The following is a 14,186-nucleotide window of genomic DNA, read 5'->3' on the forward strand; positions in this document are numbered from 1 at the left end:
CAGGGGGAAAAGATTGCGTTGGTCCCCTGGATGAGCCCGGGTGAAAGCAGGAAGGTTGCTGCTTGTTTTCTGGGTGATGCCTCCAGATTTGCTGAGGTCCTCCAGTATAACAGCAGGGTGGGAGCTCAGCAAGAGGTGCAGCACCAGGACCACAGCAACACTGGCAGCTTCCATGTGCCATAGGGAAGGAGTAACTTGATGTAGAGTCAAGGAAGAAAGGGACTAAACAGGCTACCCAGGGCTTCTGTGATGCCTTGAGGATGACTGCAGAAGACGACATGTTTTGGGATGGTCTTGGGGTAGGGTTCATCCCTCTGTAGTGATGGTGTGATGTGGATGTCCCTGTTTCTTTTTCCATTGGAGGAGGCTATTCTGCACCACCAAATGCTTGCTTCAGACAGGGTACACACAGCTGCCTTTTCTTTTTGAGCTTTCCCAAACTCATTTGCCTACAGACCCACAAGCACTGAGCACTTGCCTCTGGGGATACCAAGCAGCAGAAAACCCTTTCTAGGAGGTCTGGGTTGTATGCAGCAACCTTGCAGCAGCACATAGCTGGGCTTTGCTACACAGGCATGGAGCAGGGAGGGCAGCAAAACTGAGGCCAGGACAAGGCTCAATGGGTGATGCTGGGAAAGCCAGGTCAAGGAGATTTAGACCAGACATCAGGCAGAAGCTCTTCCCTATGAGGATGCTGAGGCGCTGGCACAGGGTGCCCAGAGAAGCTGTGGCTGCCCCATCCCTGGCAGTGTTCAAGGCCAGGTTGGACACAGGGGCTTGGAGCAAGCTGCTCTAGTGGAAGGTGTCCCTGTGGCAGGGGTTGGAGCTGGATGAGCCTTAAGGTCCCTTCCAACACAAACCATTCCATGATTCTATATGCAGGCAGGCAGGCAGAGGGGGACTCAGGGGGCTGGGACCCTGAAAACAGCCTGTTCCTTTCAGCTCCTGGCAGCCTGAAGCACCTCTCTCTCCCTCCAGATGTTCGCTGTGTTTATAGCTGCTGAAGCAAGAGACTGAACTCTCATTAATACATTTCTCTCTCCCTTTCCCTCTCTCTCTCTCTCTCTCACATTGAAGCCAGAAGTCTCAGCTCAGAGGTTGCAGCTGGAAAGGAGCTGGGGGTGAGGGGTGGGAGAGAGAAGGGAGGTGTATGCAAGCCTCCCATCCCATTCAACTCCCCCTCGCCGCTTTCCTCCCCCCGAATCCTCCCAAAATACACATGCCCCGAAAAAAAGAAAAACACTAGCAGATTTTTTATTTCAGAAAGTAAACACTTAGGCCACGGGGGTCTGGAGGTTATGGGAAAAGAGGAAACCATTGGGCTAATCAGGCCGGGACACACTTCCCCTGCTGAAATAAACCAGAAATCATTGCATTACAGGGCGCCGCCGCGGTTAACCCTGGTGCTGCCAACACAGCTGAGCCCGTGGCTTGCCCACACGTTCCCCCCCATCGCTGGGATGTAGCCAGGGAGAAGTGCCGGTGTGGAAGGGGAGCCAGCGCTCCGCAGTGGCCCTTGGGCAAGTCGGTCCTTTGGGAATGAGGCGTTGGGAATATTTTAGTAGGAAATGAAATCTTCCTCTTTTTTTTTCTTCCTATGGTTTATGAGCAATCCTATAGAATTTCATTGTTATTCTTGCCTGAGAACTCTGACGGTCTCAAAGCTCCACAGGGAGGAAATCTTTCTCAGCTTGTATCGGGAGGTAGATTCTGCAGAGCTTGGGCTGGTTTTAGAGGGCTCTTTTTGCTCTCCTTGCTCCATTTCCATTAGGCGTACAAATGACAAGATCACTCCTTATTTGGTAGCAAATCTCCCGGGAAGGAATTTTTCCTGCTCTCTTTTCCTCCTGTGTTTATAGAGCACCCAGCACATGGGATCTGGCTGTAAGATGGGAGAGCCCTGATACTCCTGCAGGACAAAGAATGACTGTAGTCCAGGTGTAAGTGAGCTAATGGGCCCTTTGTGACAGCTTTACAAAGAGATCTCCGTTTACCTTCCCTAAGCCTGGCCTTGGACTTCCCCCGGCTCCTTTCACAGACGGAGTTGTGTACTATAAACAGATGCTCACTACCAGGTCTCACACATTTTGGGACCGCCGCAGCTCTCTGTGTTTCAGAAAGGCTGGATCTCAAAGCACAGATGTTTATTGCTGTAAATGAATATTAGAGGTTGCCCACTGCTGCAAGCCTGGGTCTGTTTGATCAGAGCTCCTCGCTGCGATTGCTGACTCCCTTTGCATCCTGCCAGGCTGAGATTTTCGGAGAAGCCCGGATGGGTTTTGCACCCGGCATCTTGTTGCTTTGGAAACCCCAAATCTCAGCGCGATGTCCACGCTGACACGTCTGTGATGCAGCTCATGGTGTGGCACCGGAGTCCAGTGCTGTCCCACAAGCCTTCCCTCTGCTAGCAGCTACTGAGAGGGGACATAGCTGAAAGCAAAAGCCAGAAGGGAATGCTTTGTAGCCAGGAGAAAGTGAAGGCTTTACCTCATCTGTTACAGTGCAAGCGCTGGCGGTGAAAGGTGCCGTCACCGGTTCCTTGAGCCATCAGCCCAGCTCTTGCAACATGCCCACCAGGAGGCAAATCCCCAGATAGCCCCAGATAGGGGAGCTGCAGCCCTGCTGCATCCCACCCTGCTATCTCAGGAATGCATTTGAACAGTAGCTGTTTCTGCAGCCTCTGGAGGTTGAGGCTTCAGATGGAAATCAGGCTCGATGGAGACAGTCCCACAGGGCAAATTTTGGAATTTCTGGAGTTGGTGTTCAGCTCAGATAAGCCCTTGAGAGCTCAGATACTTTATCTGAGCCTTATCTGAGCTATTTGCATCACTTGAGTCTGAGAAACAGCGCTGTCAGATATTTGGAGAGGGGGCAAGTCCTATTAGGTTGGTCTGTCTTGTGTTTTCAATTGTTGTTTCTAATACACAGACACCTCCAAGAGGATTGGACCATCCTGTACCCCATGCAGCCTATATGCATGCTGGATAAATGGAGAGCAGGAAGGAGAAATGACACACTTAGAGCCATACAAGAGTAAGGGCAGGATCAGGATGAATATTCCTTGAAAGCCCTGTAAGGGATTGCATCTCTCTGCTCTCTTTCTAAAATTGGACAGAAATAAGCTGGAGCTGCCCTTGCTGTTAACTGTGGATGGAAATGATTCCTTCTTTTCAGAGCAGACCCAGGCCTGAGCTTTCCCAAATGCTTTCTGCACCTTCCTTACTACACCCTGTTCTGTGCATGTGGAGTTTCTCACCTTGTTTGGAGCTTCTGGGAGGAAATATGCGGTCCATGCCCTCTTGCTGCTCTCTCAGCATCTCTCCATTTCATTCCTGCCTCGCAGCCATCAACTGTTTGACTGAAAGGACTGCATTCCTGGTCTGTACAACCCAGCACACTCTACCTACACAGTGGGGTGTTTCATTCACCTGAGCTCTCAGTCCTGGTGGCTCTTCCCCATCGTCCATAGTCTTTTCTTATGGAGGAAGGATTCTCAGGGAGACGAACAGCAGATTTAGGAGATCTGGCTGAGATCTTATAGCTGGAATTTGGAAGACCTTGGCTGCATCCCCTTAAGAGCAAGTCCATCGGAGTGAGATGCTTAAATCATTCAGAAGGCTGCCTGTGAGCCACCGCGTAGCAGTTTCTCACATTGGTGATGCAGATGATTAATTCATTGCACATTTTACTGCGATGCTTAATTCATTGAGGTCAGGCGAGTGGCTGGGACTCCCTGGAGAACGGCGCTGTACGAGGGCTTGATGTTGCACAACAAATGGAACAGAGGCCTTAAGCGAATCCGCACCACAAGCGCGGCCATCCCCTTGAAGCTGCCTCCAGGCTGCTCAACACGTGCTGAAGTTTACACAGCCCACCGGATGGACCTTCCCCTCTGGGACTGCGTATCAATAGGCTCTGGAATAGTTGCAGCGGGTCAATTGTTGGCTCTTTCACAATGGATGGATCAGGGTTTCTCTCTCTGCAGCTGGTTCCCGGGGAGGGAGGCTGCCTCTCTGGCAGCAAGCTGAGCTAATGAGGTTGTGTGTGTGTGTCAGGAACATGGTTTCTCTGCAGAAGAGCCATGGGAGACTTGCAGAAAGCGGCTTACTGGCCTCCAAGTGACTTGAGTGAGGTTGAGATGCATAGGGGGAATTTGCATGTAGGCTTATTTTCAGCATCAAGCTTATGAAGGGAGATTCTCAGCCAGCGTGAGCAGTGTAGGTCCATCCTTTGGTACCTTCCTTCATAGACCTCTGAGCCCCTGCTAGAGGCAGGGTTCCTCTTTTATAGTGCTTTCTTCCCTGTGATGTGAGGGGCGGTTAGGATTCAAGACCAGGATCTACCCTTTAAACCTGTGGTGAGACTGCAAGAAAACATAGCTTCAGCCCACCCAGTGGGAACACTGCCATTGATTTTGGCAAGGAGAAGCGCATGGGTGCACACACCGAAAAGCAATATAATAAAGTTCATGAGAGGACTTCCCTTCCTGGAAAGGGAAACGAGGTTGCTGACATGGCATGCGTTGCATGAGCGGGGTGACAAAAACACTTGCAGATACTTGTGCTCCCCATAGCACAGATGGGATGGAGCAAAAGAAACTGCTGCACCAAAGCAGACGTTTAGTTTCTAAGAAGAGCTGGCCCAAAGTGCTTCTCCTTAACTCATCAGCAACTGTCTTCCAGGAGTCAGAAATGCCTTTCTCCCCTGGTTTGAGTGATTCACTCTCCACATCCTAAGTTCAAGGGAGGGCAGAGGGCACTTGTTTTGTCCAGACTGATGTCAGCACTGAGGTGGAACAGGAAAAAAGGAGGAGATGCCCCATGGGAGCCTGTTCATGGAAACATTCTGATTTGGTCAGTTCCAGGCATCTCACAGATGATTTCAACCCAGTTCTGCAGGCTCAGGAGGCACAGTTAATTATGGAAGGTAGTGATGGAAATAAAACTGGCATCTCAGTCCTGCCCTGGACCAGCTCATTGCCACCTTGGGGTATCTGTACCTCCTGTGAAACATCTTCCAGAGATGATCAGACCTTCTCCTCCCCTGCTTTGCATCTTGCTTAACCCCAGGAGACCAGATGCTTCCTTTGTCTGGCAGCTTTGGTTGTGTTTCTATCCAGGCAAACAGCTACTACATGGAAGCAGTAGCACGTTTCCTTTGCTTCGCAGTAATCAGACTGACAGGATAACGAGGCAACCCAGTAGCCTGCTTTGCCTTCCACTTGTGCCGAGTTCCAGGCTGGGTGTCAGCTCAGTCCCCTATCTCGATGAAATACGTCTTTTTTTACTTTTCTTCTTGTGGCTGCCAAAAGTGACAGATTGCTCTGCGGAAATCATCAATATTTTGTCAAAACGAAATCCAAACATTTCCAGCCAAAACTCAGCATTTTCTGGTGCTGGCTGTGTTGATGCAAAAACAAATCTCCGTGGGAAATGGCAACATGGAAAGGAAACAGAGAAATAGGTTATTCTACTCAGCAGAATCTTGCTTTTGACTCTGATTCAGATGAATGTCTTGAGGACCTGCAAGGCAGAGGGTGGGTGAACCCAAGAGCTTAATCTGGACCACTCATATGTTTATTTAGACCGTACTGGTGTAAACAGCCGTGCTCTGTTGACACGTAGAAGGAGCCTGGTCTGTGTAGTTTATACCACAAAGCATCAGTAAGTACCAATACTCACTCCCTGCTTTCCAATATCATGATGTGATGCTTCACTCGAGCTACAGCTTCAAGCTAAAGGAACTGGTTTAAGCTTTCATCCATCTGCTCTTGCCTCATTGTATGTTGCTGTGTCTTACCACCCCGGTACATTTGCACCTAGTAAGGCTGTTGCTTTGCCTCTGTGTTTAGCGTAGCAGATACTTCCATAACCATCCATCTTCCCCAGTCCCTCCCTGGGGCCCTTGCAGCGCTGTACTCAGCAGCTACAGTGGCACCGGACCGCGGTGGCAGGGCTTTCCACTCCACACCCACCTAAAACGAGATGGTTTTATCTGGGCTCTCCCACGCCTGCCAAGCGCATCCCGGCATTCCCCTCCCGCTCCTCACTTCATTAGTGCCGGAGATGTTTATAAATGGAAGAGATAATATTTTTCGTTTCCAGTTTGGGTTTCCAGGGCAGCCACTTTCTAAAGCACTTAGGAAGTTTAGAGAAGACAAGGTTATATAAACGATTTTCCCCCCCTGGGCTCTTATTAATCAAGTGGCTTGCGGAGCCATTCCCATAGCTTTGGGATCAAGGGCACTAGCTGGGTGAGGGGAGGAGGGAGGTGGTTAACACAAGACATCTTTTTCTTGGCTCCTACCCCTTTCCTTGGTAGGTTTGCGATGAATGAAGTACTCAGGCCTGGGGTTCGAAAGCAGATGGAGAGCTGAGCAGCACGCTCCCAGGTTACATTCAAACTGTGTTTTGGGCTGAACTCTTGTATTAGCCCCTTCTAGCCCTTCATGTGAGTCATGTAGCATCTTTAAATGATGATTTACCTAGCCCTGTTGATGTGTCCCTGTTGAATTTGATTACTTGATGTAACGCGTTTGCATTTCCATTGTTTCAGCAATGATGGGCAATGAGTTGATCCTTGAGCTTCTACAATGAAACTCTATGGACGTGCACACACACACACACACACACACACACACACACACACACACACACACACTGCGTGTTGTGTTGTATTTCCTGGCAAGCCCTGATGCATTTCTAAAGCTTCCCAGCATTTTCCCACCCAGGCTCCAGCAGCAGCTGCTACCCAGGGTAGCTGTGGGCTTGGAAAACAGGGAAATTTGGAAAACTGCTCCCATTAGAATGAAACCAAGCTCTGCCTCCTCCTCTGTGACCTTCCTCCTACTGTCTTCCCAGTGGGAAATGCTGAGGAATGGGATCTTTCTCTTTTCCTTGGGTGGATGGAACTCTGTCTGTAGTGGCAGGTCCAGCTTTCCAATCCTGGAGCCAAAGATCCACAGGAAATCAACCCATTAGTCTGTTGACCCACCTTCCCACTCTTCCAGTCCTGCTCTTTCAGTGTGAAAATAATGATTTAAATAGCCAGAGGTGGAAAATAATGATTTAAAAGGGGGTAAAGGGGATTTTTGCAACTCTTGCTAAGTGTAGACTTGGCAGAAGGAAACTATTTCTTCCGGGTCTTGGGAACTTGTGAGAAAAGGTGTTGAACATCTGGAGTGATTTAGCAGTTGTGTGAGGCTGTGCACTGGTGGTGTTGCAAACAGAGCTCACCCTGAAGATCCCGGTTGGACTGACAGAGGGAAAAGCTGCTCTCCTAGCGTTTGGCTTGAGGTTGCAGGTTGGGCATTGCAGGAGAGCCACATCTTTCTCCTCCAGGGACAGATGATGGTTGTGGTGGCCTCTGAAGCATGGCTCAGGACATTGCAGGAGGCCCCTGTGATGTTTAGTGTGCCATCTCGACTTGCTAGAATGAATTTTCACATTGGAAGGACACTCCAGGCATCAGAGGTACATTTGGCTCCATCTCACTCATGATGCTAAAACACGAATCAGGCTTCCCAGCAAAAAAGGCTGATCCATGTCAGCTCATCCACATCTGAGACCTACAGAAACCTCCTCAAGAAGGTGAACTAACTGGATGAAAAGAGGGTTTGTTAATGGATTACTTTTAATTGCCTTTTTATTTGCCCCATTTTGCAATTCCTTCCCACTTTAAAAGCACAAAGCTAGTTCTAGCTCAGGTGGAATGACGCACCATTTTCCTTGCTTATTTTCTTTTGCCTCTTTTAACTCAATGAGAAGTTGGGGGGGGGGACTGACTCCAAACTGGTTTGCATCAACCAGGAATGTATTTAGACAAAATCTTTACATCTGCTTTTTTCTTCCAACTCTCAGCAAAGCACAGGCAAAAATAATAACTAAATCAGCTGGGTTTGCAGCTTTTGCTGCAGGCAGTGGGGAAGCCGACAGAGGAGCAAACAGGTTTGTGTGCTGAATCCCTTTGTATCTCAGGACATCCCTTCAACAGCTTTCTGAACATAATCAAAACCCCTGCACTAAGTGGTGATGATGATGATGGCTGTAGATGGGTGACCAGTGGAGCCGAAGGCCCCTGCTGACCAGCTGTCTCTTCCCCTGCTACACCAGCAAGGACTTAGGACCTCATCAGGAGCCCCTCATGGGGAGAGAGGCGTGTTATTTAATTAGCTTTACAATGGACTGACTGGGAGGCACGTGGTGGCTCTAATGGAAGGAGATAGATGTCCTTTTAGCTGGGCTAATTGTAAGGAAATAGCAGAGCCTTTGTTCAGCCCCAGCATGTGGCCTGTGATCTCTCAGAGCCCAGGGGCTGCCCGCTTATAATTTTAGACAGATCTATTCAAGCCTGCTCTGTAGCGTGGGGCTGAACAAGACGGGTATTGTTGCAGAGCCAGGATCGCCGTCCAAGAAAACCACCCCAAGAAACCCAAACACGTGTAGAGAGGGATATTTCTCTGTCGTTTATTCACTATCGGGGCTGGGTTGCCAAGCGCTGACAATTGCAAGTGAGGAGGTTTCCAGTGCCTGGCTCTTTGAACTGCGTACGAAGGCAAATCCTTCATCCCGGGAAGGATGTGGTGGGCTCAAGGGGTGTCTCCGCCAGCAGAAGATATATGGGGAGGGCAGCTTTAGGGCTTTAATTGTTAGTGTGGGTCTCATCCTGTGCTGTGGGCAATGGGGTGCGTGGGGTAATCGTGTTCATCCCTGAATTACCTCCACAGACTGGCTGTGCACACCTGAGATCTCATGGTCATGTTGGGACAGTTGGTTGGGCTGGAAGGATCTGGGCTTGTGGATCAGTGTCTGTGCTTCCCAGTGTCCTGCATGACAAGGAATGAGAATCCCAGCTCTCTTGTCTGAACTATCCTCTTAAGTCTCTCTTTGTGAGACCCCATTACGGTCCCCAGCCCCTGAGCTTTTCCTTTGGCACTGCTGAACTGATACCCCAGCCCCTTGTGAAGTGAGAAGGTGGTGTTTCATTAAAAAGACAGGGTGCAGGCACAAAGGTCTGTGGAAACGCTGACCAGGAGTCACACTTCCATCACTTGAACCCCTCTGTCCTGGCCACAGCACTAAACTGAGGGTCACTCACTGCTGTCAAGTGTTTTATTTCCCCGTGCTGACCACTTCCACAGGCTGTGTGCAAGTGTGTTTTAATGGTGGCTGCTATTTCTCAGCTTTTGAATTTGTGTTTTAGTGGTTGGGGCTGGACAAACCTTCCTTGGGAGGTGCTTGTGAGGCTCCTTCATTCAAAGACCATCAGAAACCATCAGTAACCTGTCATGAGAGACTGGTGAATGCCAAAGCTGAAGTTGCAAGAACAGAGGTACTGTTTAAGTCTGAGCTGGCTGTTTCTGCTATGAAGGAGGCTGCCCAAGAGACCTGACCAAAGATGAGAGGTCCTTCCAGTAAGGTTTGACGTGTATAACCTGCCCGTGCTCAGGAGTAACTGAGAACATCAGGAGTTAAACAGCAAAAATCCTCAGGTTACGTTTACCAAGAACTCAGTGCTGTTACTTGAGGAGGAGAGGGAAAACGTACCGAGAGCAAACAGCACTGCAGAACAGCTTACCAGGATTTTCCAGCCAGCAAGTTCTTCCAGCGGGGTAACAAGTGAGTGACAGCACCCCCCGCCAACGAAACTCAAGGCAGAATTACATTGCTGGAGCCCAGATTAGCTAATCAGGTTATGAATCGGCATGGGGCCTCTGGGAAACCAATCGCAGGAGCCACTTGAAGATGCTCAAGCAGCTCTGTGAGACTGTTGATTGAGGTACCTACAGTGTGTGGACCGGAGCTGTTGCGGGGATGTGTGTGAGCTGGAGTTCTCCCTCCTTGCTGGCCACAAAGATGCTTTTGTGAGCCATCACTAACTGGGAAGTTAATGAGAGCAGGAGTCGGGGAGGCTCGGAGGCGGCTTCCTCTGCTCACGCCTGGAGGGCAATCAGAGGATGGTATTGTGACAGAAATGATGTCTCGGGGCTGAGCAGGGCCCTGAAGTCTGGATCTTCACAGGGTGAACAGAAACTTGCTTTTAATGCAGGCAGCAGAGGATGACTCCAGCCCCACAGCAGCGAGGGGACCCCAGAGGCCACAGGCATGTGGGTCATGGAGGAGCCAACGCTTCCGTGATGGTCACAAAGGCAGATGTGAGAGCAGCCTGCCTTCAATATGGACAGCACACAGTACGTGCTGACTATCCAGCTCTGCTTCCATGCCCTGTGCTTAGCCAAAAAAGGGAGGCTGTGGTCACCAGGACTACTAATCCAGCCTCCTTTTACCAGCGTAAAACAACTCACCCAAACTCTTCCCAGCTATTATGGTGCTTGAAAGAATTTCTCGTATCATTTTAAATTCCAGGAAAGGTATCTCCCTTGGGAATGGTCGTGGCAGCTGCTTGCTCTTTCCTCTCATTGCAGAGGGCCACCTCCACACCCAGAGCCACCTCCCTGCTCTTTCCTTTCTTAGAGTGGTGGCTGCTGCTTTTGCCAACAACGTCCCCCTTACGATAAATGCTTTCATGTCTCCGTTTCTCCCTGGATTTGCACGACGCTTTTTCCCCTCCTCTCCCCCTTTTGCTCCTGATTTCAGCCTCATGCCCTCTGGGTATTGTTTACTTGACAAAACATCAAACTGCAGCCCTGGCCGCTTGCAGTCATTAAAAATCCCATGGCAGTTTTGGGGCAGGCTCCAATTTGGCTAATTACGTTCTGCCATAAATATCCCCCTGCAGGTTTAATTGGATATGGTGTTCTTCATTTCCTGTCCACAACAGCTGGGCGGTGTTGCTCCGCGTTGTTACGGAGCCCTTGCATTTCACCCCAGAGGTAGCCACGTTTTGGGAGCAGCCGTGCTCGGAAAAGCTCCTTCTCCACACTACCGATAACACCTAATCCTGAGCCTGCTGCAAGGACAATGGGACAATCCGAGGGAGAGGAGAAGCTGTCCCAGCTCTAACATCTGGAGGAGAGCCAACAGCTGCCTGCTGGTAAAAGGGCCATGGCAGGAGTGGATTCGGCTGTTCCAAAGGGAAAGAGCCGGCCCCGGCTTGGAAAGAGGTCATGGAAGAGCGTTCCTGCCCTCGCTGCGTGTTCGGAAATCACGGCAAAGGCTGCGGTCTCATCATACCTTTCCTCGACGCTAAATGAGTGATTATTATTATTCTTTGAAACCAAGGTTAGTCAGCGTCCCTGGAACAATGTGGCATTCCTGCCCGTCCTTTCTTTGTTCCAAAGGTTTAAAAACAGCCAGGCTGCATTGTGGAGGGAGGGCAGATGGTTATCTGCCATCAACGGCAAAATCTTTTGGCTGTACTAAGGGCAGCAGGGCTGTTCTCCGCAACCCAGCATCCTCCCTCGACAGGAGAGAGCCTGAGTAGATATTAACGTTGAATAATGACAGAATGGAAAAGGAGGGTGAGACTTGGATGTGGAAGAGGAAAGATATTTCAAAAGCCTGTAAGCAGCAAATAGGAACCAGTTGCTGAGGCGAAGTCATGTTTGGCAGGTCTTGGACTCCAAATGGTCACATCCCAGCTGAAGAAACTAATCAATGGATTCCTTCCATGCCTTCTGCGAACACTGAGCCATTGAGCGGCTCAGCTGGAGCTCAGAGCCAGGGCTTTCATGTTGCAGGCTCTGAAGTGAGCACAAATTAAGGACGGAGTCGAGTTCGAAGGAGAGATTCAGCTGCCCTGGGAGGAAATCTCTGTCCGCAGCCTCTCTGTTCTTTTCCTCCACCTTGGGGTTTTTACCCTGGTGCTACTCTTGGCAGCAGTTCCAGTTTCCCCACATGTAGGGGCTGCCGTACACTGCACAAGCAAACTGCAACAGGAGTCTGGGGGAGGGTGGAAGGGGGGGTGAGGCTGGGGAGTGGAGGAGCGCAAAGCCTTGCCGCAGCCATGCTGCACCAAGCTGTGGCTTAGTGTCATCGGCTTTGCAAGATCAGGGCTGAGATGAGATGCCAAGAACGTGTGTATCTGCCCTAATAAAAAACACCAAGATGGGAGAAAGATCTTTATTAGAGCCTTTGTTCTGGTCCAGAAGAGAAGGAACGCCTTCACAGGTGCACTGGAGTTCACCCAGCCCTTAAGACCGTAAAGCGCCCAGGCAACTGTATCGGCCCACAGGAGCAAGGCTAAAGCACAGATGCAGAGGAGCCCCTTCCTCCTCTGGTGCCCATCACCAGCTCCATCTCTGCTTACAGGAGCCTTGAATGGGGGATGGACAGCACATCCCCATCAGCACCCACTCAGACCAGCCACGGCAACCTCGCTGTGCGCCTCCTGTTTCAGTCTGGGGCTTGTGGTTTGCTGCAGGAGGCTGCTCGCTCTGAGCGGGTGGATTATTGAGAGGGGGGAGCGCTGGGGTCACTTCAATACGGTTGGGACCGCAGGTGCTTGCTGATGGCAGCTGTGTAAACCGGCCCTGCACGCACGCTCCCATGCTCGCCCGGGATGTTTGCAGCGCGCAGAGAGAAGTGTAGGAAGGGGAAGATTGTCAGGCTGTGATAACTGCATCAGGTTTCCCTTCCCAAGCCTGCTCTGGAAGGGATCATACAGAAAGGCAGCTGTTTCTCCTGAATCCCCTTTTGCTTTTTGACTGAAAGCATTCTGCATAATCTCCTCTCAATAGCTGCTTCCTTCAATCATTGCTGTCCATCCTGTGTGGGAAGAGAAACCCAAAATGAAGGTCAGGTGCAAACACATGATCCTGTTTGGGGAGAGGCAGTAGGGACCAAATTTTTTCTTTTACACCCATCCTCTTTTCACTTCCAGATTTCCAGGTTCATTCCTGTGGTAGGTTTCAAACCAAGGACCCACCGCCTAAAGTTTCACACCTTGTCCTCTGCCTGAGTAAAGCTCAGGTTCTCCAATGCACATGGGAATCACTGGAGAGAGGAGTTATATTAGTCACAGAGCGAACTGCTGCTGCTCCTATTGCCCTTCTGCAGGAATAGGTTGCCCATAATTGAGCTGGCAAGCCAAAATTGCCTATGCAATTGGAAATGCAAGTGCTTGGCAATGGGTGAGGTACCCGACGGGCTGGAGCTAAGTGCCTGCCCTGCTTTGCCAGCTCTGAGTAAAATCTGCCTTGGTAAAACTGGCTGCTTGTGCAAGCCAGAATCAGGCTCTTGATTCCTGGCCCTGGCACCTCGCAGCTTCTTTTAGTTACGCAAGTTTTCCTTCTATAAACATGCCTCAGGCGACTGCGAAAGCTAGAAATAATCCTGAGCTGCAAAGTTTGCATCTGCAGCTCATCTCTCGGTGCGTTTTAAGGTTTCACTGCAGGCAGGACCCTGGTTCATCCCATGGCTTAGCAGGCAGCCTTGAGCCCCAGCGCTGGCTCATATGGCTGCCCCATCACAGCCGGGATGTTCATTGAAGCCCATCCCTGCCAGCGTGTCGGAGGCTGTTGAGACTTTCGGAGTGAGAGAACCACAAAAGCTGGTTGCTAATCACTTTTTTTTAACACTCGTACCGGTAAATTGATGTCTGTGAGTCATAATCTCCCTCCTGCTCTGCCGTTTGTGGTCTGAAGTTTGTGCTCCCTAAATACAATAAAACATATTTCATGTGAAAAACGATATTCTTCCGCTAACTTCATGTCACGCTGGCGTGACGCCCATCTTGCATCTTCAAGATGCTTTTTATCCAGACAGTTCCCAAGCCATTTTGGCCTCCCACCCGTCGAACAGCCACCTTCGACGCAAGCATAGTTTGCCCTAATGCTCACACATTCAGATTCAGATGCGCTAGTGGGTGGCAGAGCATCCGAGTGGGCAGCCGCAGTGGTGATAAAAGAGAGAAGGGGTGATGTGAGAATGGAAGGGGCCATATTAAGTGTGGAAGGTTCATGTCCAGACAAGCAGGGTGAAAGCGACGGGTTTCAAGAGCCTTGGCTCAGGGCTGCCTGAAGCCAGCGGCGTTTTCCCGTGCTAAAACTCCCACTCTACGCTCCCTTCGTGTTTCGGGGTACGCATGCAAACGGAGCAGCAGCAGCGCCCAAATTCACGCTGGCTGCGCTGATCCCCATCACCCCGTGCGCCCCATCACTTCTTTCCCCCCCGGGGCAGCTCCAGCTCCGCTCCCCGCGGCGCCGGGTACGGGAGCCGCCCCCGGGGCGGGCACAAGCGGGTCCCACCCGCCGCTGTCACCGCTCGGGGCCGGCCCAACGCCCTCCC

At 50.7% G+C, this 14,186-nt stretch overlaps 1 protein-coding gene and 1 long non-coding RNA gene across 4 annotated transcripts in view; both read left to right on the forward strand.

The window, feature by feature from the left end:
• Positions 1-14,186, forward strand: part of LOC133281026 (uncharacterized) — a 75,075-nt gene that overhangs the window by 16,318 nt on the left and 44,571 nt on the right. The gene's annotated exons all lie outside the window — the stretch shown is intronic.
• The window catches only part of ETS1 (ETS proto-oncogene 1, transcription factor), a 514,297-nt gene that overhangs the window by 12,710 nt on the left and 487,401 nt on the right, over positions 1-14,186 (forward strand). The gene's annotated exons all lie outside the window — the stretch shown is intronic.

This window comes from Pezoporus flaviventris, unplaced genomic scaffold (assembly GCF_033815535.1).
Source record: "Pezoporus flaviventris isolate CSIRO_AGI_PZ_B2104156 unplaced genomic scaffold, CSIRO_AGI_Pfla_v1 ptg000093l, whole genome shotgun sequence".
NCBI lineage: Eukaryota > Metazoa > Chordata > Aves > Psittaciformes > Psittacidae > Pezoporus > Pezoporus flaviventris.